This window comes from Lemur catta, chromosome 7 (genome assembly GCF_020740605.2).
Source record: "Lemur catta isolate mLemCat1 chromosome 7, mLemCat1.pri, whole genome shotgun sequence".
NCBI classification, from domain to species: Eukaryota; Metazoa; Chordata; class Mammalia; order Primates; family Lemuridae; genus Lemur; species Lemur catta.
In genome coordinates, this window is record NC_059134.1 from 54,721,944 (window position 1) to 54,743,957 (window position 22,014).

Below are 22,014 nucleotides of genomic sequence, written 5' to 3' on the forward strand. Positions count from 1 at the left end.
TTTATGATTCTTTTATTTGTTTACTGGTTTCTTTATCCCTAAGAAGTCAAGACTCTTATTTATACATTTGGTTGAGGCCATCCAATGACATGACCTGTATACAACTGCTTTCTCTGGTTTAGTACTTTCTGACTCAACAGTGATGGCTCCTCTTGATATTATTGAGCAAAGAAAGTATTCACTGGAAGTTGTCCTGATATATTCAAGTCATTATTCAGAATAATAATCAGACGCTATCTTTCTTCATACATGACTCTTAGAAATCTTGGTGATGATTAGCCTTCTGTAAAAAGCAGAATAAAAATGCCTTGTTGAACGTTTATAGTGGGAGTGTTAACATCTGTTTATATAAGTTCAAAGAAGGCTGCAAATGACAAAATAAAAATACGTAAATTCTAAAAAATCTTCTCTTTTAGGTGTTTATTTTCTCTTTGTACCTTAATATTCTTCTGAATGTTGAAGTGAAGAATTACCCACTGTAAATACATTTCATAACCTCTTAATCTAAACCACTGAATATTAAAAAATAAATGACTGAGAAGGAAAGGTGTAAGTTAAAGGAGGTTTTACAAATAAAATAGGAAGTATTAAAGAGACCCAAATTAAACAAGTAAAAAACTGTAACAAACTTAAATAATGATAAATTTGGAAATAACTGGATTGCTACCAGGGAAATCCCACAAGGGGCTATGAGTGATTACAATGTGCATACTTTGGCCTCTAAACAACCCAAGGTAAGTTACCAGATAAGCATAAATAAATAAGAAGAGGAAAAAATATATATCTGAAGCTAAACAAATGAAAAATGTTCTATGTTCATACTATATTATTTCAGAGCCTAGGAGAGGAATTTTATATGGTGCAATTAGACTTGCCTATGCAGAGTCCTATAAAGAGGTACTTTTGAATTCATTGATCCGAGGCTCCTACAGTTAGGATTGAGATCAGGTTTCAGCTGATCTGTGCTATCTGGCTTTTGTGCTATATATGACCTGCTGTCTTTGTTACTTTTAAAAGTTCAACTACTAAGACTTGTCTTCTGCCCATGTCAACCCTCTGTCCTTTGAAAACAGTACTCCTTCTTATTCTCACCTCACACACTTCTATACTTCTAAGATTCATTGTGTTAATTTCCTCCTGGCTGCCTGTAGAGGCATAAGGATTTAAATCTTGGCACCCCCTTGTAGGAGGAGATGGGCTTTCATATTTAAATTCCTGCTTCTTTTAATGGTGCTCTTTTATTCTCTGGGAGTATTGAAGTGTCAGTAAGTACTATATTTAAAGATAAGGTTGCCCAGTATGTACTCAGATTTGAGGGCAGCTTTAAGAGGTCACCTTGAAAAAGCACAATAAGAACATGCACTTCTAACACTCTGTTGAGAAGTGAATGCATGCCCTATCATTTTCGTTTTCCTTGCCCTCCTCTCTGTTACCTGCTTTAAGACTTTGGATATTTGTTAACGTTTAGGGACTACTGAATACATTTTAAGAAGTTGCATTGAAGGCATTCATTTGTTATTTAATAGGCATTTGATACCATCTGTGTTCAAGGTGCTGTGCTAAATGTTATGAGGGATATAAAGATGTAGTTGAGGTTCTAGCCTGTAAAGCTGGTGAGTTGGCAGGAGTTGACAAACGAAGAGCATGCTGTTCATTCACTCTTGATGTTACTTATCTTACAACATTCCTGTTTGTATACTTTTTCCTTTTTGTCTTAAGGCTATTGCTGAGTTCCCAAAATTATGTTTGGTCTTTATGATTTTGGAACAACTAGTTTGTTTGTCTCTGAGAAGATAAAAGAGATTATGGTAAGAATTATAGGTTGGGACTGTCATGAGACAAAATTATAACAAATTTAGTTTAAAGATCTTAATTAACTTTTGTTTGCCATTTTAGAATCAAGCAACACCTCATTCTATAAAATACAGGAGGTTGGTTTTATAGACAGAGAGAGCTAAGGTGAGCAAAAACAGAAAACAAGAAATGGATTTGTGTTTTCAGAGTTACTTTCCTTGTAAAGGTTAAAGCAAAGGGGACTTCCTTATCATGCTGGCTAAAACTGATCTGTTTGGGGATTTGGCTGTTATCTCTCTTCTTGATTTCTTGGAAGGTCAGGTAAAAGATCTTAGTAGCATGGAACTCCAGCATGAGTAATTCCGTTTTGGTTTGGAAGATCAGATATCAACTCGGTTTCAGTTTGGTGACTTGTAACTTTAGTATGAGTGACTGCAATTTAGTTTGTAGTCTGGTCTGTTGAGGCTGAGTGCAGGAGCTTAGTCTAAAACAATAACCTTCTGTAATTTTTATTTAACATGACTAAGGATGTTGATCATCTTTTCATGCATTTATTGACCTTTGAAGAAAAGTCTATTTAAGTCTTTTGTGCATTTTTTGATTGGATCATTTGTCTTTTATTGTTAGAGTTATAGAAGTTCTTTTATATATTCTAGATACAAGTCTATCTCTCCCCCGACCCCTAGCAATATGAAGCCTCTGATGTTGCCACCCAGAGGGCACAGGCTTGAGAAGGCCCACAATAACCCAGGTGTGGCACTGCTTTTGGCGGGGCTTTCTTTGGCTGTCTCTTCCCTATTCATACCCAGCTCTTAAGCTCCAGTAAATGCAGACCAACTAAATTCATACTCCTTTATGGGGATAGTTCCCAAAGTCAGTGTTTGAGATTTGTTCTAACCCAAAGAGGGCTCTTCCCAGCTGTTTTCCAGTCTCTTTCCAGCATACTAGAACATCTACAGTTCAGCTTTTATGTCCAGTGAATCTGTCAATCTCCAATTGCCTTTCACCACGACCACCACTATTTTCAAGAGCACCCTTCAGTTTGAACTTTTCCATACTCTGTTGCAAATGAAGTCAGTTCCTTTAGGGAAAGATTTGGAGCTCTGTTTTATGGCCTGCTTCTTTGCCCAGTGAAAATTTTGGAGCCAGGGCTCTAGTGCTGGAGATGGGGACAATGGATGGTTCTCTCTAAGTGACATCCTGATTTATGGACTGAGTGTTCAGTGGAGCAAGTGGCAGTAGTCACAGATCTCCTTGGCTTGCCTCTCCTGGCATGAAATACACACTCCATAAGCTAGGACAAGAGTAGTTGGGGCTCTAGTATTCTCAGCATTGCTACGTCCAAAGTGGAGCCTCCATTCCACAAGTGGGGCTAGGCCAAAAAAGGGAGGCTCCACTGCACAGCCACACTTGCCCAGAACTTAGCCTCAGCAACAGGTAGCTATGAGAGAGATGAGAAACATTGGCGTGCTGCCCCTCCTGTTAGAGCCCTGTGTTCTTGGCTGTTTCGGTCTGGAATGGAGTTTCTGTCATGCTGTGCTGTGAGGGGGGAAAAGAGGGAGTGGGCTCAGGTTCAGACACTACAGACTTTCCTTTTCTTTACCAAGTTTTTATAGATTTTCTTGGATAGATGTTTCTTCATTTGCTGTATACCCATAGAACTATTTATAGAGACTTTAAATGGTTGGGTTTTCTAAATTAAAATATTAATATATTAATATATCTTTCATCGGTTTTCCTGAAGAATAGGTCTGAGGAGCTCCCTACAATGTCATGCCAGAATTGAGGGAGGAAAAAGGCTGGTCACTTTTGGACTACTTTTTATCACTATGATCCTCAGTTTCCTCGTTGGTAAAATGTGAATGACTCTATATGTATAGGTTGTAAGAATTAAGTGAAATGACATACATGAAAACTTCAAATTGCTAATCAAAAATAAGGAAAACTTAGTGTACAGGAGCAGGCTGATAGCATTTTTCTTTTCCAAACTCTTGTCTGTTCTAGAAATGGTAAGAAGTTACTGGACCTCAGGAATTTGGGAACTTGTAAATTTTTATGGCTAAGTTATTTATGACACACATCATTTTGGTTCTGTTTGATGTTTTCATTTTTTAATTACTGTTACCTGTTTTCTTTTAAACTTTGTAGTGTTGGGCTAACCCAGGTCAAACCTCTTCTCAAAATGACTTTTTTTCAGCTAACTTTAATACTTCCCTTTCTCCAACTCCTGTTTTATTCAGTTGCTATAGCCTGTTTTAACATTCAGTTCTTTAATGGTTTCTTGCACATTTGTTTTGTTTGCCAGTATAGACTGTAAACTCCTTTCAGGGAAGAGCTATATCCTCTACCTGGAACACTTAAATACTTATTCATTAATGTTTTCTAAGGGCTATTTTCGCTTTGCAGAACTTTCAGCCTGAAGACTAGTCATTTTCTTTCCTATTGAGCATACCTGTTTCTGTAAGGAGGTCCAGTTTCTGCATGTGAAAAATGCCTGACCCTGGGACTTATCTAGGAAGATAGAAGAGACTCTCAATAAAGTTTGCTCCTAGGCATGACATGGGCTTTACTCTTCTGTATTCTTTGAATTTTTGATCCTATGCATGTATTTCTTAAAAAACAAAAATGATAATATATGTATGAGGTACACAATTCAAAAGTTAAGGAAGGATCCCCACCTCTCACCTCTCACAAAAATCAATTCAAGATGGATAACAGACTTAAACCTAAGGCATGAAACCTTAAGAATTCTAGAAGATGTTAGGAAGACCCTTTCAGTCATCGGCCTAAGCAAAGAATTTTTGAAGAAGACCCCCAAAGCAATCACAGCAGCAACAAAAATAAATAAATAGGATCTGATCAAATTAAAAAGCTTTTGCTCAGCCAAGGAAACCATCATTAGAGCAAACAGACAGCCTACAGAATGGGAGAAAAATATTTGCTCTCTACACATCTGATAAAGGACTGATAACAACAATCTATTTAGAACTTGAAAAAATCAAACAACCCCATCAATAAATGGGCAAAGGAAATGAACAGAAACTTTTCAAAAGAAGACAGAATTATGGCCAGCAAACATAAAAAAAATGCCCAACATCTCTAATCATTAGAGAAATGCAAATCAAAACCACAATGAGATATCACCTAACCCCAGTGAGATTGGCCTCAGTCAAAAAATCTCAAAACAAACAAATGCTGGCAAGGATGTGGAGAGACAGAAACACTCTTACACTGCTGGTGGGACTGCAAATTAGTGCAACCTCTGTGGAAAAGAATTTGGAGATACCTCAAAGAGCTAAAAATAGAAATACCGTTCGATCCAGAAATAGCACTATTAGGCATCTACCCAAAAGAACAAAAGACATTCTATAATAAAGACATCTGCACCCAAATGTTTATGGCAGCACAATTCACTATTGCAAGAATGTGGAAACAACCCAAGTGCCCGTCAATTCATGAGTAGATTATTAAAATTTGGTGTGTATATATATATATATATATATATATACAATGGAATACTACTCAATAATAAGAAATGACAGTGATCTAGCACCTCTTATATTTTCCTGATTAGAGCTTGAACCCATTATCCGCAGTGAGGTATCACAAGAACAGAAGAATAGGCTCACAGGTACTTGCTGTCAAATTGGCACTGACTGATCAACACTATGGTGCTCACGCAGTAGTAATATTCTCCAGGGACTAGGGGGTTGTGGGGGAAACTCACAACTGATGGTCGTGGTGAGCATTATAGAGGGGAAGGGCATGCCTCTAATCCTTGCTTGGGTGAGGCAAAGACATAAAATGTAACCAACATGTTTGTACCCTCATAATATCCTGAAAAGGAAAAAAAAAAAAAAAAGGAAGAACATAAAATAAAAAGTCAGCATCGCTTCCACCCCTGACTCCCAGTTACCCAGTTCTCCTTCTGGTAGGCAGTCATTGTTATCTGTTTCTTATGTGTTCATCCAGAGGTATTGTATGCTTATACTGTAAGAATATACATATCTTTTTATATATTTACTTGTTACACAAATGGTAGTTTACTCTTCACAATGTTGTATACCTTTTTTCGTTTATGAGTACCTCTTACAGCTCCTTCCAGTAACCTGCCTCCTTCTTTTAAAGGTGCATGCCATTCCAGTGTATCAGTACATGTATTTTAATGTATTTAACGTATTCTTTTACTGATGGGGAATTTATTGGCTAATTTTTTTTTCTGTTACATGCTAGTATGTACAGATTAGTATTGGGTCCTACATTGAGAATTTTGAATTAAAAATTATTTTTTAAATTAAAATGAGTTGGTTCTCAAGAAATGTACACTTTCTTTATCCAGAAGATAAAGCTGACACATGAAATTATAGACAGAATAATTAAATGTTTAATTGGGTTTTACCTTTTATATGGGTAATTATACAGGATAAGTTATACAGAATTATTATGTCAGATTTTGATTCACTTTTTATAAGTGCTCTAGGAGAGTTTTCTGACAAAGAGAAACTAGATACTCTATTTATCAAAGATGTACACAGGACAAAGCAAGTGATCCTTTTTGATATTTCTGTCTTTGATTTTTGTACCCAACTTAGTCTATCATTTTCTGCTTCCAAAATTACCCAGATTCATACCAGTTCCCTTTCAGAAAGTCACATTGGTAGGAGTTTGAGGAAGGGAGTGGCCCATGGTGAGAAGCAAGCAGATATAGTGAATTATTGATGTATATCACTTACCTAATGCAATAATTAATTCTTTTTTCCAGTTAATATTAATTGAGTGTATACCTGTGCTGGAGATAAAGTGGCGAACAAAGTACACCGAAGTCTTTTTCCTTGTTGAATGTATATCCTTGTAGAAGGGAAGACAAATAAAATATAAAAGAAAATAGAGAGTATATTAATGTCTCCAAAGATAGTTACTGAGTACATTGTGCTTGCCAGTATTTGCACCCTTCTGTTGTTCCTGTCCACACTTAGTTTGGGTTCTGTGTAACCAATAGAACATGGTAGAAATGAAGTTTCCTTGGCAAGGTATAAATCTCACAGCTTCTGCCTTGTATCTTTTGGAATGTGAGCTCTGGGGGAAGCCAGTGTCTATATAAGAAAACTGGCTTCCAAGAGACCACTATACTTTGAGTTAGCTCAAACTGGATATATGTGAAGGCTGTATGGTAGGACAGAGTTGCCTAGCCAGCTGTTGAGCTATCCTTGCTAAGGCACCAGATTTGTGGGTAAAGAAGTCATCTTGGGTATCTGTTGATAGCTGAATTGAGCCTTCAGAAGACTCCAGTCTCAGCACCCATTTGACTATAACGACGTAAGAGACCCCTTGCAAGAACAGCCAGCTGAACTCAGGCAACCCACAGAATTGTGAAAGATAGCAATAGATTATGGCTGTAAGCCACTAAGTTTTAGGATGATTCATTTCTCAGCAATAGATAATCAGAACAGATAGTGATTAGTACTGTGGAGAAAATTAAATTGGGAAAAAGAGGTTACAAAGAGAGAGAGATTCTAGTTTAAATTGGGCAGGCAGGGAAAACCTTATTGAGAAGATGTTAAAACAAAAATATGGATGGGAAGAACATTCCAGTCAGAAGGAACAGGAAGTACAAAGTCTCTGTGGCTAGAGTGGACTAAGGTTTTCAAGAAACAACCATGAAAACCAGTATGGATAGGGCATAGTGAAAGAGGGGAAGAATAGTGGTAATTGAAGTCAGACAGGTATAGGGATTGGAGTAGGTACAGATTATATATGGCAGTGATGTTCAATTTTATGAGGTATAACGCTTTTAAAAAAAATAGCAAATATGTTGTAATAACTCATTTTTTCTCCCTAAATGAAATATAGATAATATAAACTTTTCATATACTTCACTGAAAAAATGAAATGTTTCCAACTTAATATAAAGAAGAAATAAAATGAAAGTAATATAATTAGTGTATTTTATTATATAAATGCTGTGGTCTAGAAGAATATAAGTAGCCTTTATGTAGAAATATATAGAGCTGCTGACTTTGGCAGCTATAAATTAGGACTTACACAGGTGTGTTATTGGTGACTCACATAATATGAACAATTTGGTTATGAGATTTTGTGGAATGGTGACTAATTCTTGATAGAGTTCTACACCAAACAAAGTACAGCTTTCCCTTGATTTACATGGAGGATGCATTCTGGAAAATTCAGAGTATATTAAAAGAATAAAATAAACCTAATTGACTGACATGAATGTTCCATGGGATATTTGAAACTTGGATAGTACCCACTAAATTCTAGTGTCTCTCCTCAGTTGTGACAACCAGAAACATTCCCACTGGGAACCTGTGAAAAAGGACTTTGTAGGCCATTATAAGAACTTTGACTTTGAATGAGATGAGAAGTCTTCAGAGAGTTCTCAGTAAAGGGAGTAATGTAAATCACTTATTTTAATGAGATTTTAATCCTGTCTATGGAATGGAGAATAAGTTGTTGGGGGGAGATACAGCAGAAAAGAAACCAGTTAAAAGTCTAATACTATAATCTAGGTAGGCAGACAGTGGTTTAGACCAGAGTTGAAGTGGTAGATCCCAAAATGTGGTTGGATTCTGGTTATATTTAGAAAGTCATTCATGCATCGTGGTACCTGGGTACTTTGTTTTTGTTTTTGTTATCTTTATTCTTGGCTTATATTTTCTCAGAAATAGTTATGTTAGCTAGTTCACCTCTGTTAGAGACCTTCAAACTTTTAATATGGAGAGTATTATAATATTTTTTTCTATGAATGGTTGTTTCCATTGCTAATTAAAGTAGAAAAGTAGATTTTCCTTTTTTTAAAAATGTAAACTTCCATGTTGCTAGTCTGGGCGTTAGAATTCAATTAAATAGTCATAAATGAAAAGAAGATGCCAGCTTCACAAACACTAGAAAGCTTTACAAGCTTATGCTTTTTAGGGCAAATGCCATTTAATTATTTAGGAGAATTGGTATTTGTTGGAATTAGACATTTATGGATACCATCATTGAGGGAAGCATTCCATGGTATTGTTGACTTCGGGAGACACTTTGATCTCAAAAAATACTATAAATCTCTTTTGGGTAATTTTTGGATAGCAGCACAGCTAGAGGTGAAGGATGACCAAGCCCTTCTGTTCCACTTATCAATAACTTGCTTTTCCCCATGCAGCAACTGAAAGAAAATATGTTCTTTTAGTAATTGTTGATTGGGATTAAATTTTTGTGTTTGGAGGAGGTGGGGAAGATAAGGGGCTAATTTTTGTTGAAAGAAGTTTGACAGGATTTAACATGCTCAGTGTAGTTTTGTTTTTTAAGTATTTTTTTGAGTACCTACTATGTTTAGTGCTATTCAAGTCCTTTGGGGTGGATAAGTGGTTTGGAAACTTAACTCTGGAACACAGGTTTCCCTTCTCAAGGAAGGGACTGGAAAATGGGATGAGAGGATATTTAATGTATATATCTTATCCGTCTTTATAGCCCCAGTCTGACAATGAATAAGCCAAAATTAATATTTTTTGAGTGATAGTGGCGAAAATGTTTGGTATATCTTCCATGACCCCTTCACATTTCAGAGCAAATTTACCTTTTTGCAACTTTACATTGTGTTTCTCTCCTGAAAAAAAATAAGGCAACATTGTTTATCCACTTTTTGTTTTGCCCTATCCACAACTTCTGATATAAGAGACTCCAGGCCCCCTTTTCTTGCTTCTTTCTTTGTTCTTTCTCTCTTTCTCAGACTGCTCAGCAGGAAAGCAGACTGTTTACAAACAGTCTGAGCTAATAACGTCCTTTCCTGCTTATCAAATAGTTGCTAAAATGAAACCTTTCTCAGGGCTGAGTGTGGGTGTTCTAGTTAGTGGGTGTTCTGGAATGTAAATGGCCCTTTATTTTAAGAAAGGTTATTTTTATCCTAGCAGTTCAGTATACACCAAGATACACATTTGTAGCAATTAGAAAGTATGGAAACACAAACTGGACTAATTCGAAATTATTAGATCCATGAAAGACCTACATATATGGCTTGTTAATAACAGGAATAAACTGAAACTAATACAACCAGCAAAGTAGAATGCAGCTTACTGAGTGCATTTCCTTTGGCTTTGGTTTTATGTATGAGATGCAGGCTAATGGCATGCCAGGACAATTCCTATAGCAATGAGAGCAGCCTCATTTGAGACACAGCTTGATAGGGAACATAAAACTACCAAACCACAAATCTTTGGAGACTGTATGACGGATTTAGTTCCTCTGTTTCATTTTATCTGATCAGAATTCCATACTTTGGAAAGACTAACATACTTTTTGAAAAAGCTTTCTGAATCCTGTAGCTTTATTTCAGCTCTACAAGATAAAAAATAGGGGGAACAACCTGTTATATTAGAAAGATGACTAGATGATTATATGAGAAGCAGAGAACCTGGATTCTACAACTGATCTTGCCGAAAACCAGTTGTGTGTAACATTTCCCTTAACATTTATCACTTAACATTTTTAAGCTTTTGGATCTTCTTTTACAAAGGGGCAGTTGAATTAGGTTCTATCTAATTCAGAGATTCTTTGATTCTCTATTATCTCTATCATGAAAGGTATAGTTTCCCTGTAACTCCTTAATTGAGATTTAAAAAAAGAAAATAAGATATTCACTGGTTAGAGCTTACAGTTGGTGAGTACTCTCTCTTTCTTTCATGATCTTTATAGGGAAATTGCAGATTAAACAGGGCAATGGCATTTTATATTGATTTTAGACATTTTAGGTTTCTGTGCCATGCATTTTTATATTTCTGTATGTATTCTCTTCCCAATTTTTCTTCTCTGGGATTATGAGTAAATAAAATGGAAAAAGGTGAAGGGGAGAGGGAGTGGACAAAGTAGAAGATGGACAGGTAAACAGAGGTAAAATAGAATGTGGATATTTCAGTGATGGTGAAGGTGAAATAAATTTTCCATTGTTGATTATATTCCTCTCCACTGTTAACTAACTGCTGTTTACTGGCTCCTTGCTACATATTTTACATGGAGACAGAATCAGACTTATGTGGGTTTTTCTATTTAATTCCCTTGAGACTGTGAAACTACTCAACTATATTTGTTCTGCTGTGAGAACAGATAACTGGAGGGTAATTCAAAATATTTGTTTAATACTTTCTTGGAAATCCTCAAAGAAACAGGGAGCATTTTAGATCACTATGATATGAAACTCAATGGGCTACACACATTTTTAAGTTTTTGATAACTCTTGGTTTCCCCTTTTGTGGTTCTGCTATTTTTTGTCTTCCAGTGGCAGAATAACCCAGCAAAAATTTTTACATTGTGCGTGACAGAGAAAGGCTAGGTTAAATTGTTTTGCAGTAATAAATCTTATATGATCAGAGAAGGGTTAGTTGATTCATAGACTATTAGAACGGGAGCAACTTTAAAATGTCTATTGTATTGATTTTCAAACATTTTTGCTTAAAAAGTCTTTTCCAGACAAATCTTATACCAAGACCCAAAATATACAATAGATAAAAAGTAATGACTATGTTTATTAAGTAGCTATGTGGTTTGGCTGATACACTGATCACCTATATGAATGTTTAGCAGAACGTTAGGAACTTGGGAGATTGTAGAAGTCTTAGCTGTGCAAGACTTTGTACATGTTGCAGGACATCTTTGACTCCTGCCTACTAAATGCCGCTACAAATTCCTAAAATATTTTCTAGGGATCATTATCATCATCAGTGAGAAGCACTAATCTGTAATCTCTCCCCTGGTGATTTTATCCATTTCCAAGGCTTTGTTTACCATCTGCATACTGATACACATACTGACACCATCTGCATACTGACTGCCAAACTGTTCATCTCCATCCCTGGCCTCTCTTTCTGAGCTCCAGATTTATAGAAGCACCTGCCTACTGGATATTTTTCATTTGATATGCATTCAAATGTAGTATATATTAAATAAAACTTTTGATTTCTTCCCTCCAAAAGCCTCTTTCTCTTCCAGTCTTTTCCCCCACTGTAAAAGTTACTGCTATCCACTAATTTGCTTAAGTAAAATATCTAGAAGTCAGACTAATTCATCGTTCCCCTGCCGGTCGCCTGAACCCCACATCTAATTCATCAGTGAATTTTGTTGGCTTAACTCCAGCGTAAATCCTCAACCTCTACATTTCTATTTCCAGTATTATAGGTCTAATTCAAGCTACTCCTCTTTTGTCTTCTGATTGCTCTCCCTACCTACACCCTGGTCTCCCTATTATCTATTCCCCATTCAGACACTAGAATAATTTTTAATATGGATCATGCCACAATGCTGTCCTTAAAACATTTCCTTGGTTGCTCTGTGTTCATAGAATAAGTTCACACTCCTCGTGATTTCTAAAGGCCTCATAATGATCTGACTCCTGACTTCCTCTCCAGCATCATCTTTTAACAGTCTCTCATGCTTGATCCCCACAAGCTGCAGTGACCTGCCTTCTACTCCTCTAATAATCCCACCTGCTGATTTCTCCACTGACTGTTCATTGTGCCTGGAATATTCTTTCCAGTTCATAGTATGGCAAAGACATTCTCATCCTTCATGTCTCTCTTTGCTTGTTACTGCTTAAGAGTGCTCCTCCCAATACCCAACTTGCTTATCCCAACTTGTAATTATCTTGTTTCTTTATTAGTTTACATGTTCATTTTCTTTTTTCCCATTAGCTCTTTGAGAGCTTATTCTCTATCTTATTCATTTTTGTCTCCACAGTCTAGCATAGTGCTTAGATGAATGAATGAGGTGTAAATATAGACAATTATGAAAGTACAAAGGAAAGTTATTTTTCCTAGTGTAGACACAGTTGAAGGTTGTGCGGTGGCTGTTAGTGGTAAGAAGGCTTTATGGATACGTGGTTTTTGAGCTGAATATGTTCTGCTGTGAACCTAAACTGCTGTGCAGTGAATGACATAGGCATTACGGTGTGAATGGGCTGGGTAACCAAGATCGCTACTGATGGACTAATGGCAGGTAGCATACACAGCATGGATACACTGGTAAGAGATAATTCAAATCCAGGTTGGGACAGAGCAAGATGGACCGAGATTTTATCACACTACTCAGCATAATGCACTATTTAAAACTTACGAATTCTTTATTTCTGAAATTTTCCATTTTAATATTTTCAGGCTGCAGTTGACTGCAGGTAACTGAAACTGAGAAAAGTGAAACTGCAGACTACTGTGCCTACTTAAGGAATGTTTTGAATGATGTGGTGATGATTAAATCAGACTTCTTCCTCAGGGTGTATTTAATTATTGGTTTTATCACCTCATTCTGAAACTTCTAGGCACATTTATTGTTAAAAAGAAATCTTGTTTCTGAGTCTCATCCTTACAATAAAGGAACGAGAGTAAAGATCAAGCTGTACCCACTATGAACAAGCAACCTCCTCAGCTTCCTGGTGCTACAGGTACTGACTGAGGAGTTCTTTATCTCCCTCTTGGTCACATTTGCTGAGATTGATAGAAATGAATCCAGGTACTCATTCATTCATTTGCTTCCGCATGTACATTTTATATCATGACTTAAGGTACACACACTCTTCGTATACAGTCATGCATTGCTTAACAATAGGCATGTGTCATGAGAGATGCATAATTAGGCAATTCCGTCATTGTGCGAACATCCTAGAATGTACTTACACAAACCTAGATGGTATATTCGTCTATATACACATCTAAGCTATATCGTATATTATTGCTGCTGGGCTCCAAACATATACAGAGTGTTACTGTACTGAATACTGTAGGCAATTGTAACATAATGGTTAAGTATTGTGCGGCGCATGACTGTGTTTTATCTATATTATGTATTAAATAGAGCACTGTGGCTGCTCTGTGAAAATAATTATATATTTAAGGGAAAATGAGTTCTAAGATGCAAAATAACCAACTTAAAAATGAGCCCTCAATATTATATTTCTGCTATATCTTAAAGAAAACAAGATAACTAAACTAAAAATAAATCAGCAAAATAAAAGTATTTTATGCACTATCAAAATACCATAATGACAAAACTATGAAGCATGTAATGAGATAAAGCATTCTTGCTAGTTTATGTTCAAAAATATTTTTCAAAATGAATGAAAGCTCTGATTCCAAAATTTTATCTCAATGTACAGTATTTTTTATATTCTACCATTTTTCTCAAAGGAGAGAAAATATTCAGGGAGTGAAACAAACATACTGAAGATGGGATAAAAGTAAATGAATTATGTACTAAGTTCCGAAAATCATAGAAATGACTACCTATGGGCTGGAAATAATAGAAATTACCATGGTATTATTATTAATGTCTAGAAATTCCTTGGGGAAAAAATATACATATTCACATCGCACTATCTGCCACAATGTAAATAAAAATTCTGCAATTTATTTCTAGTTGACATAATTATATGGCTACCCAGCTGATCTGGTACTACTTATTAAAAAGTCCATCTTTGCCTCAGTGATTTGAGATACTACCTTTATAATGAACTTGGGTCTATTTCTGGGCTTTCAGTTCTATCCCACAGGTTTATTTGTGTATTGCTACTACCCTATTGTAACTTAAAGGCTTTATACTATATTTTAATGTCTGGTTTTTCAAGCATTTTTGATCATTATATTCCTTACCATTAACATGAGTGGAGATTTTTATTGCATGCTCTTTCCATGGAGAAATACATTTATGTCTCTCAATTATAGGTCTCTCTCATATTTCGAGGCCCCATTTCAATTCATTTTTCAACTGAACAAATATTTACAGAGTGACTACTGTGTCCCAGGTAATAGGCTAAATGCAGGATACAGTAATGAGCAGAGTCCCTGAGGAACACCAATGTTTTTCGATTTCATTAGTTAACACTGTGAAACAAAAAGTATTTAATATGAAGCTTTGGTCTTAATAGTTTTGAGAATTTGTGAATAATTTGGAGAAGTCCTAATTTATTCACTCATCATTGGTTGGTCTGTTATTCAGCCCAAAGGATGTACAGAACTTTCTCCAAGTTTCTTACCCCTTTAGGCGTACCAACATTCCAAGAAATTCTGGCTCATGCATTCCTTAAAAAACTAACTGCTGCTCATTTTTAATGGCTGAGAGTAGGGGTGTATAAACCATGTGATCCATAGAAAACAACTCACAAACAATATCCTGGCTGAGCACACTGAAAAGCCAGTCAATACTACTACAACAAACCTATTCAAAAGGCTGAAATCCAGAACACTGATAATACCAAATGCTGGCAAGAATCTGGAGCAGCAGGAACTCTTACTCATTGCTGGTGGGATTGTACAGCCACTTTGCTGTACAGTTTGGCAGTTTCTTAAAAAACTAAACAAACTCTTACCATAAGAACCAGTAATTATGCTCCTTGGTATTTACCTGGAGGAGTTGAAAACTTATGTCCACATGAAAATCTGCACATGGATGTTTATAAAGCAGCTTTATTCGTAATTGTCAAAAGTTGGAAGCAACCAAGATGTCCTACAGAAGGTGAATGGATACATTGTATTTGTTACATCCAGACAATGGAATATTATTAAGCACTAAAAAGAAATGAGCTATAAAGTCATAAAAGACCTAGAGAAATGTTAAATGCATGTAACTAAGTAAAAGAAGCCAAACTGAAAAGATTATATACTGTAAAACTATATGACATTCTGGAAAAGGCAAAACTATGGAGAAAGTAAAAAGATCAGTGATTGTTAGGGGAAAGGAAGGGATGACTAGGTGTAGCACATATTATTAGGGTAGTTAAACTGTCCTGTATGATATTATAATTGTGGATATATGTCATTATACATTTGTCCAAACCCATAAAACGTACACCACCACCAAGGGTAAACCCTAATGTAAACTATGGGCTTTGGGTGATAATGTTGATGTAGGTTCATCAGTTACAACAAATACCATTCTGGCGGAGTATGTTGATAATGGGGGAGGCTATGCATGTGTTGGGAGACAGGGAGCATATGCGCAATCTTTGTACCTTCCCTCATTTATGCTATGAACCTAAAACTGCTCTAAAAAATAGTGTTTTAAAAAAAGAAGGCCAGTCAACATAAGAATCTCTGATTAATATGCTATGTCTTTCATTTGCCAAGAGAAATACAGTCAATGTCCCTCATGACATAATGATTGTAGTAACTGCACTCAAGCACTTGGTGGTTGTCTTCAAGCTACTATTGTTCAGCATGGTCAGTAGTAGGGAGGACAACCTAGAAACTAGAGATCACTAGGCACCTCTGTGTGTTTGTCACTGTGTCAGACTGCCACTGTCTTCTAAGAGTAGTGACCACAACTTCATTTCCTCTCAAATTTCGTACAAGTTCCTCTCTTGGCCAACTGTGACCTGGAACCATACAGGAGAGGGGATTTCTAGGAAACATAACCTGAGCTTTAGATGGGAGTAGTAACACCAAGCTGACAAAATGCAATCCAGATATCCCCTCTTTTATTTTTTGCACTTTATCCCAATCCCTACTCCCATTCCCTATTATTCTCTCTCGGAAGCACACACTTTTATATATTTGTTATTTCCTTTATTATGTATGTGACCTCAAAATATGAGTGGTATTTTATATATATGTGTTTTTTAACTTTCAGTAATGATACTATATTATGTGTCTTGTTCTGTTTCCTACTTTTTTCCATTTAACTCTTTGTTTTGAAATTCTGTCTATGTTGTTATAGGTAAATCTATTTGTTGCTTGTAATTGCTCCAAAGTATTCAATGGTATGTGTCTGCTACATTTTACTTATTCACTCTTCTTGTAATAAACTCTTAGGTTGCTTCCAATTCTAAGTTATACCCAGAAAAAAATATAGCAATATTCTTATACATATTCCCCAATGGATCTGTGTGAAAATTTCTCTAGAGTATATATCCAGGAGTAGAACTTCTAAGTTATGGGGTGTCTACATTCTTAATTTCACTAAGTTCTCCAGAATAGTGGTACGGTACCAGTTTATACTCTACTGGCATTTCCTGAGGGTTCCTGTTTCCCAGTGAATTAGTTTTCTATTGCTTTGTAACAAATTACTGCAAACTTAGTGGCTTAAAACAACACCCATTTATTAGCTCACAATTCTATAGGCCAGAAATCCAGAATGGCATGTCTGGGTTCTCTACTTAAAGACTTATGTCTTACAACACTGAAACTAAGGTGTCAGCTGGCTGGGTTCTCATCTGGAGCTTGAGGTTCTCTTCCAGACTCAGTGCTGTTATTAGCAGAATTCATTTCTTTGTGGTTGTAGGACTGAAGTGGCCATTTTCTTGCTGGCTGCTGTCCAGATTGCTTTCAGCTCCTGGAGACTACTCTCAGGACGTTTTCATGTGTCCCTCTCCATCTTCAAGCAGCCATGTCATGTTGACCCCTTGTCTTTCAAATCTCTGACTTCCTCTTTTACAGTGTGCTTTGGAAAACATTCTAACTTTGATGGGCTTGTGTGATTAGGTCAGATAATCTCTGAATCTTGAGGTCATCTGATTTGGAACTTTAATTAAATTTACGAAATCTCTTCACATTAGTGCCTGGATTAGTGTTTGATTCAATAGCCAGGGGTTGGGAATTGTGGGAGCACATCTTAGAATTCTGTCTACCATACTTTAAATCTGCATCTACAATTGATACTATATAGCTTTCTGATTTTTGTCAATCTGATGTATATAAAGTGTTCTTGAAATGCCTTCTTATAATTTGCATTTCTTTAATTCCTATTTAGTGAGTATTTCTTCATATGCATTTTAGCCATTTGAGTTTTCCTTTCTGTAAATCTACTTTCCCATTTGAGGAGCGGATTATTTTCTCTTTCTTGTTTTCATGGCAGGAGGTCCTTATATATTCTGTCCGTTAATAACTTGTGGATTTTAGATGTTGCCAATTAGTCATTTGTCTGTTAACTTTGCCTATGTCTTCCTTTATTAAATAGAAATCCTTAATTTTAATATACACAAATTCATCAATTTTCGTTTATCATTTGCAATTTGGGGCTCTTGTTAAAGAAATCCTTCCCCACTGGCATGATCACAGAGTTGGGTGTCTAATTCATATATTTTATTCTTTCTCCATTCCTAACAGAAGTATTTAAGATTGCAAATTTAAGATTGCAATCCTGGCTGTGGTGGCTCACACCTGTAATCCTAGGAGTTTGGGAAGCCAAGGTGGGAGGATTGCTTGAGGCCAGGAGTTCAAGAACAGCCTGAGGAAGAGTGAGACCCCATCTCTACAAGAAAATAGAAAAGTTAGCCGGGCATGGTGGTGCTAGCCTATAGTTCCAGGCACTCAGGAGGCTGAAGCAGGAGGATCCCTAGAGCCCAGGAGTCTGAGGTTGCAGTAAGCTAAAATGATGCCACTGTGCTCTAGCCCAGGTGTGGCAGAGTGAGACTCTGTCTAAAAAACACAAAACAAAAAAAAGATTGCAATCCTAAATCTGAAATTTGCGATTCTAGGTTAACAGTTTTTGAACCTGTGAGATTCAATAATTACTTTAAAGAACTGAGTTGAAAGTCATGTATCATAAAATTAACCATTTCAAAAGGTACACTTCCTGGAATTTAGTACCTTCACAATATTTTACAATTGCCACCCCTGTTTTGGGGTGATGAAAAACATTTTCATCACCCCAAAAGAAAACTCCATGCCCATCGAGTAATAGTTATTCCCCATTTCCCCCTATCCCCAGACCATGACTGTCTCTGGATTTACCTATTCTGGATATTTCATATAAACCATACAATATGTGACCTTTTATGTCTGTCTTTCACTTAGCATAATATTTTCAAAGTTCATTCAAGTTTTAGTATATATAAGTACATATATTTAATTTAAACAACCTATATTCCTTATGTCTGGATAATATGTTCGTGTGTATGTATGTATCACATTTTGTTAATCCATTTTTCCATAGATGGACATTTAGGTTGTTTCCATCTTCTGGCAATTGTGAATAGTGCTGTTATAAACAATCATATACAAGTATTTATTTACATCCCTTATTTTAATTCTTTTTGCTATATACCTAGGAGTAGAATTACTGGGTCATCCAGTAATTCTATTTTAACTTTTTAAGTAATCACCAAACTGTTGTCCCCAGTAACTATACCATTATTGTACATTTCTAATTTCATTCCATTGTTGCCAAAGAAGATCCTTTCATGATTTCAGTCTTTTAAATTTTATTGAGACTTGTTTTATAGCTTATTGTATGGTCCATCCTGGAGAATGGTCCTATGCATTTGAAGAAAACGTGCATTCTACTGTTGTTGGGCGGAGTCTACCATTTCTAAGTTGCCTTTTTCTTGATTCATTTATTCATTGAATATTCATTGATTCATTTCATTCATTCTTGATTCATTCATTTATTTGGTTGCTATAAACTTATAACTATTTTCCAGAGTTCTCACAGTTGATTCTGACAAGATTTGTTTTTTTTTAGAGACAGAGTCTCACTCTGTTGCCCAGGCTAGAGTGCTGTGGCGTCAGCCTAGCTCACAGCAACCTCAAACTCCTGGGCTCAAGCAATCCTTCTGCCTCAGCCTCCTGAGTAGTTGAGACTACAGGCATGTGCCACCATGCCCGGCTAATTTTTTTTCTATATATATTTTTAGTTGTCCAGCTAATTTCTTTCTATTTTTAGCAGAGACGGACGTCTCGCTCTTGCTCAGGCTGGTCTTGAATTTGTGAGCTCAAACGATCCTCCTGTCTCAGCCTCCCAGAGTGCTAGGATTACAGGCATGAGCCACCACGGCCAGCCAGGATTTGCTTATTTTTAATGAAATTTTTTGTGGTGGAACAGGCCTTTGGAGCTACCTACCCCCACCATTTTTGCTGACATCACTCTCAGTAATTACTTTTTAAAACAAATATTTTATAATGGCCATTTAATATTCTGAAATAAAATTTATAGGTAATGTAACTTAATACACACAGAAGTTTTTACAAATCAACGTAATGCCTTAATTGTAATATAAAGGAGAAATAAAAAGAAGTAATTTATAATAAAGTAGTATGAATTTCAGTATGTAAATACTCCATATGACATTAGAAGACATAATGAAGTAGCAGTATATTTGCACCCATTTAAATAAGTTGGATTTAGGAGATATAAGAAGATCAGAATCCATTTTTTATGAATGCTGATAAATGAAAGGCTAAAATCTAGTCATAAAGACGAGACTTTTTTTTTATATGTATGAGGAATGAAAGAAATCACTTTAAGTAAAGTTGCAATAAAACACCAATACAAATGATAGACTAGAGAAGTGAAGGAAAGGAAAAAGTATGGTAGTCTTATAAATTTGCTGGGCCTTACTTGGAAAACAATTCTTCAGTAAATTATTAGTGAAGAAATATTGGAGAATATATATTTTATTTTAAAGTCCTAACACATACCACATCAAGTATGTAGTCTTGAGTACTGAAGGCTTTGGAAACAATATCCTTTCATTGATAAAGGGATTTAATTTAAGGATGGACTTCAAGAAAAAAAAAAGCACTCATAGAACTTCTAAGACCAGTATCACAGTAAGTTTGAAAAACTAATAGGCAATTATTACAAAACTAAACAAAAAATTCAATTAGTGATTTTCACAGTACATTTTTTATTCATACACACACCTACCTATACACGATATTCAGTATTTTTAGAATAACCAATGAAATTACATAAGATACCATGTATTTCTATAATTTGTTATTTAGTACTAAGTCTGTTAAAGGAATCTTATACCCTCTATTACATATTTAAAATTGGCTTTATTGCTTTTACAGTAAGTGCACCATTACACTAACATAATTTCAAATGCACAGTTTGAAATACAAGAGTAGGTAATTTAGCTTCCTTCCAAAAAAAGTTGGTATGATAGTTAGAACTTGATTCAGAAGCTTTCTTAATTATATTGTTTAAATTATGTTTGTCCTCCAGATAGTTTTTTAGCTGAACTCTTATAAATGTTGACTGGCTTGTTTCCTACCCATTGGAAATGGAGTAATCATCCTGTCCATATTGTATGTTCATAAAAGTCTAATCGCTCAGTGTATCTTTTAAAGATAAGGTCCTAGCCAGGTGTCCTATCACTTTGAGAAGCCAAGGCAGGAGGATTGCTTAAGGCCAGGAGTTTGAGACCAGCCTGAACAACATAGCAAGACCTCCATTTCTACCAAAAAAAAAAATTAGCCAGGTGTGGTGATGCACACATGTAGTCCTAGCTACTTGGAAGGCTGAGGGAGGAAGATCACTTGAGCCCAGGAGTTTGAGATTGCAGTGAGCTATGATAATGCCACTGCACTCTAGCCTGAGCAACAGAGCAAGACTCTGTCTCACAAAAATAAATAAATACAGATAGGATCCTGCTCTTCCTACCTCTTGAGTTGCAGTGAAAATTAAATGAATGTGTTTGAAAGCTTATATTCATAAAAGTCTGTGTTAAAAACATTATTGTTATTTTAACAATAATATGACACCACATATTCTAGAGGCTATTCCTTTGAGAAAATTAAGTCGTAATGATAAGTCACAATTTTAAAAGATTATGTAATTCTTCACATTTAAAATTTCTAATTCATAATCTCTTGCCTCAGCTTGCCCCTTAATAAGAATCACTTTTTAGGTCAGGTGGGATGGCTCATGCCTATAATCCTAGCACTCTGGGAGGCCAAGGCAGGTGGATCGCTCGAAGTCAGGAGTTCGAGACCAGCCTGAGCAAGAGCAAGACCCCGTCTCTAGTAAAAATAGAAAGAAATTATCTGGCCAACTAAAAATATATATAGAAAAAATTAGCCAGGCATGGTGGCACATGTCTATAGTCCCAGTTACTTGGGAGGCTGAGGCAGGAAGATCGCTTAAGCCGAGGAGTTTGAGGTTGCTGTGAGCGAGGCTGACGCCACGGCACTCACTCTAGGCTGAGCAACAGAGCGAGACTCTGTCCCAAAATAAAAAAAAAAAAATCCTAGCACTCTGGGAGGCTGAGGCAGGAGAATCACTTGAGGTCAGGAGTTCAAGACCAGCCTGAGCAAGAGGGAGACCTTGAGACTCCGTCTCTACTAAAAACAGAAAAAAATAACCGGGTGTGGTGACGCATGCCTGTTGTCCCACCTGCTCGGGAGGCTGAGGCAGAAAGATCGCTTGAACCCAGGAGTTGGAGGTTGCAGTGAGCTATGATGACCCCACTGCACTCTAGGCCAGTTCTACACAAAGTGAGACTCTGTCTCAAAAAAA

General features: G+C 36.2%; 1 protein-coding gene across 5 annotated transcripts in view; it reads left to right on the forward strand.

Annotated features, from left to right (window-relative positions):
* The window catches only part of NARS2 (asparaginyl-tRNA synthetase 2, mitochondrial), a 116,397-nt gene that overhangs the window by 19,914 nt on the left and 74,469 nt on the right, over positions 1 to 22,014 (forward strand). The gene's annotated exons all lie outside the window — the stretch shown is intronic.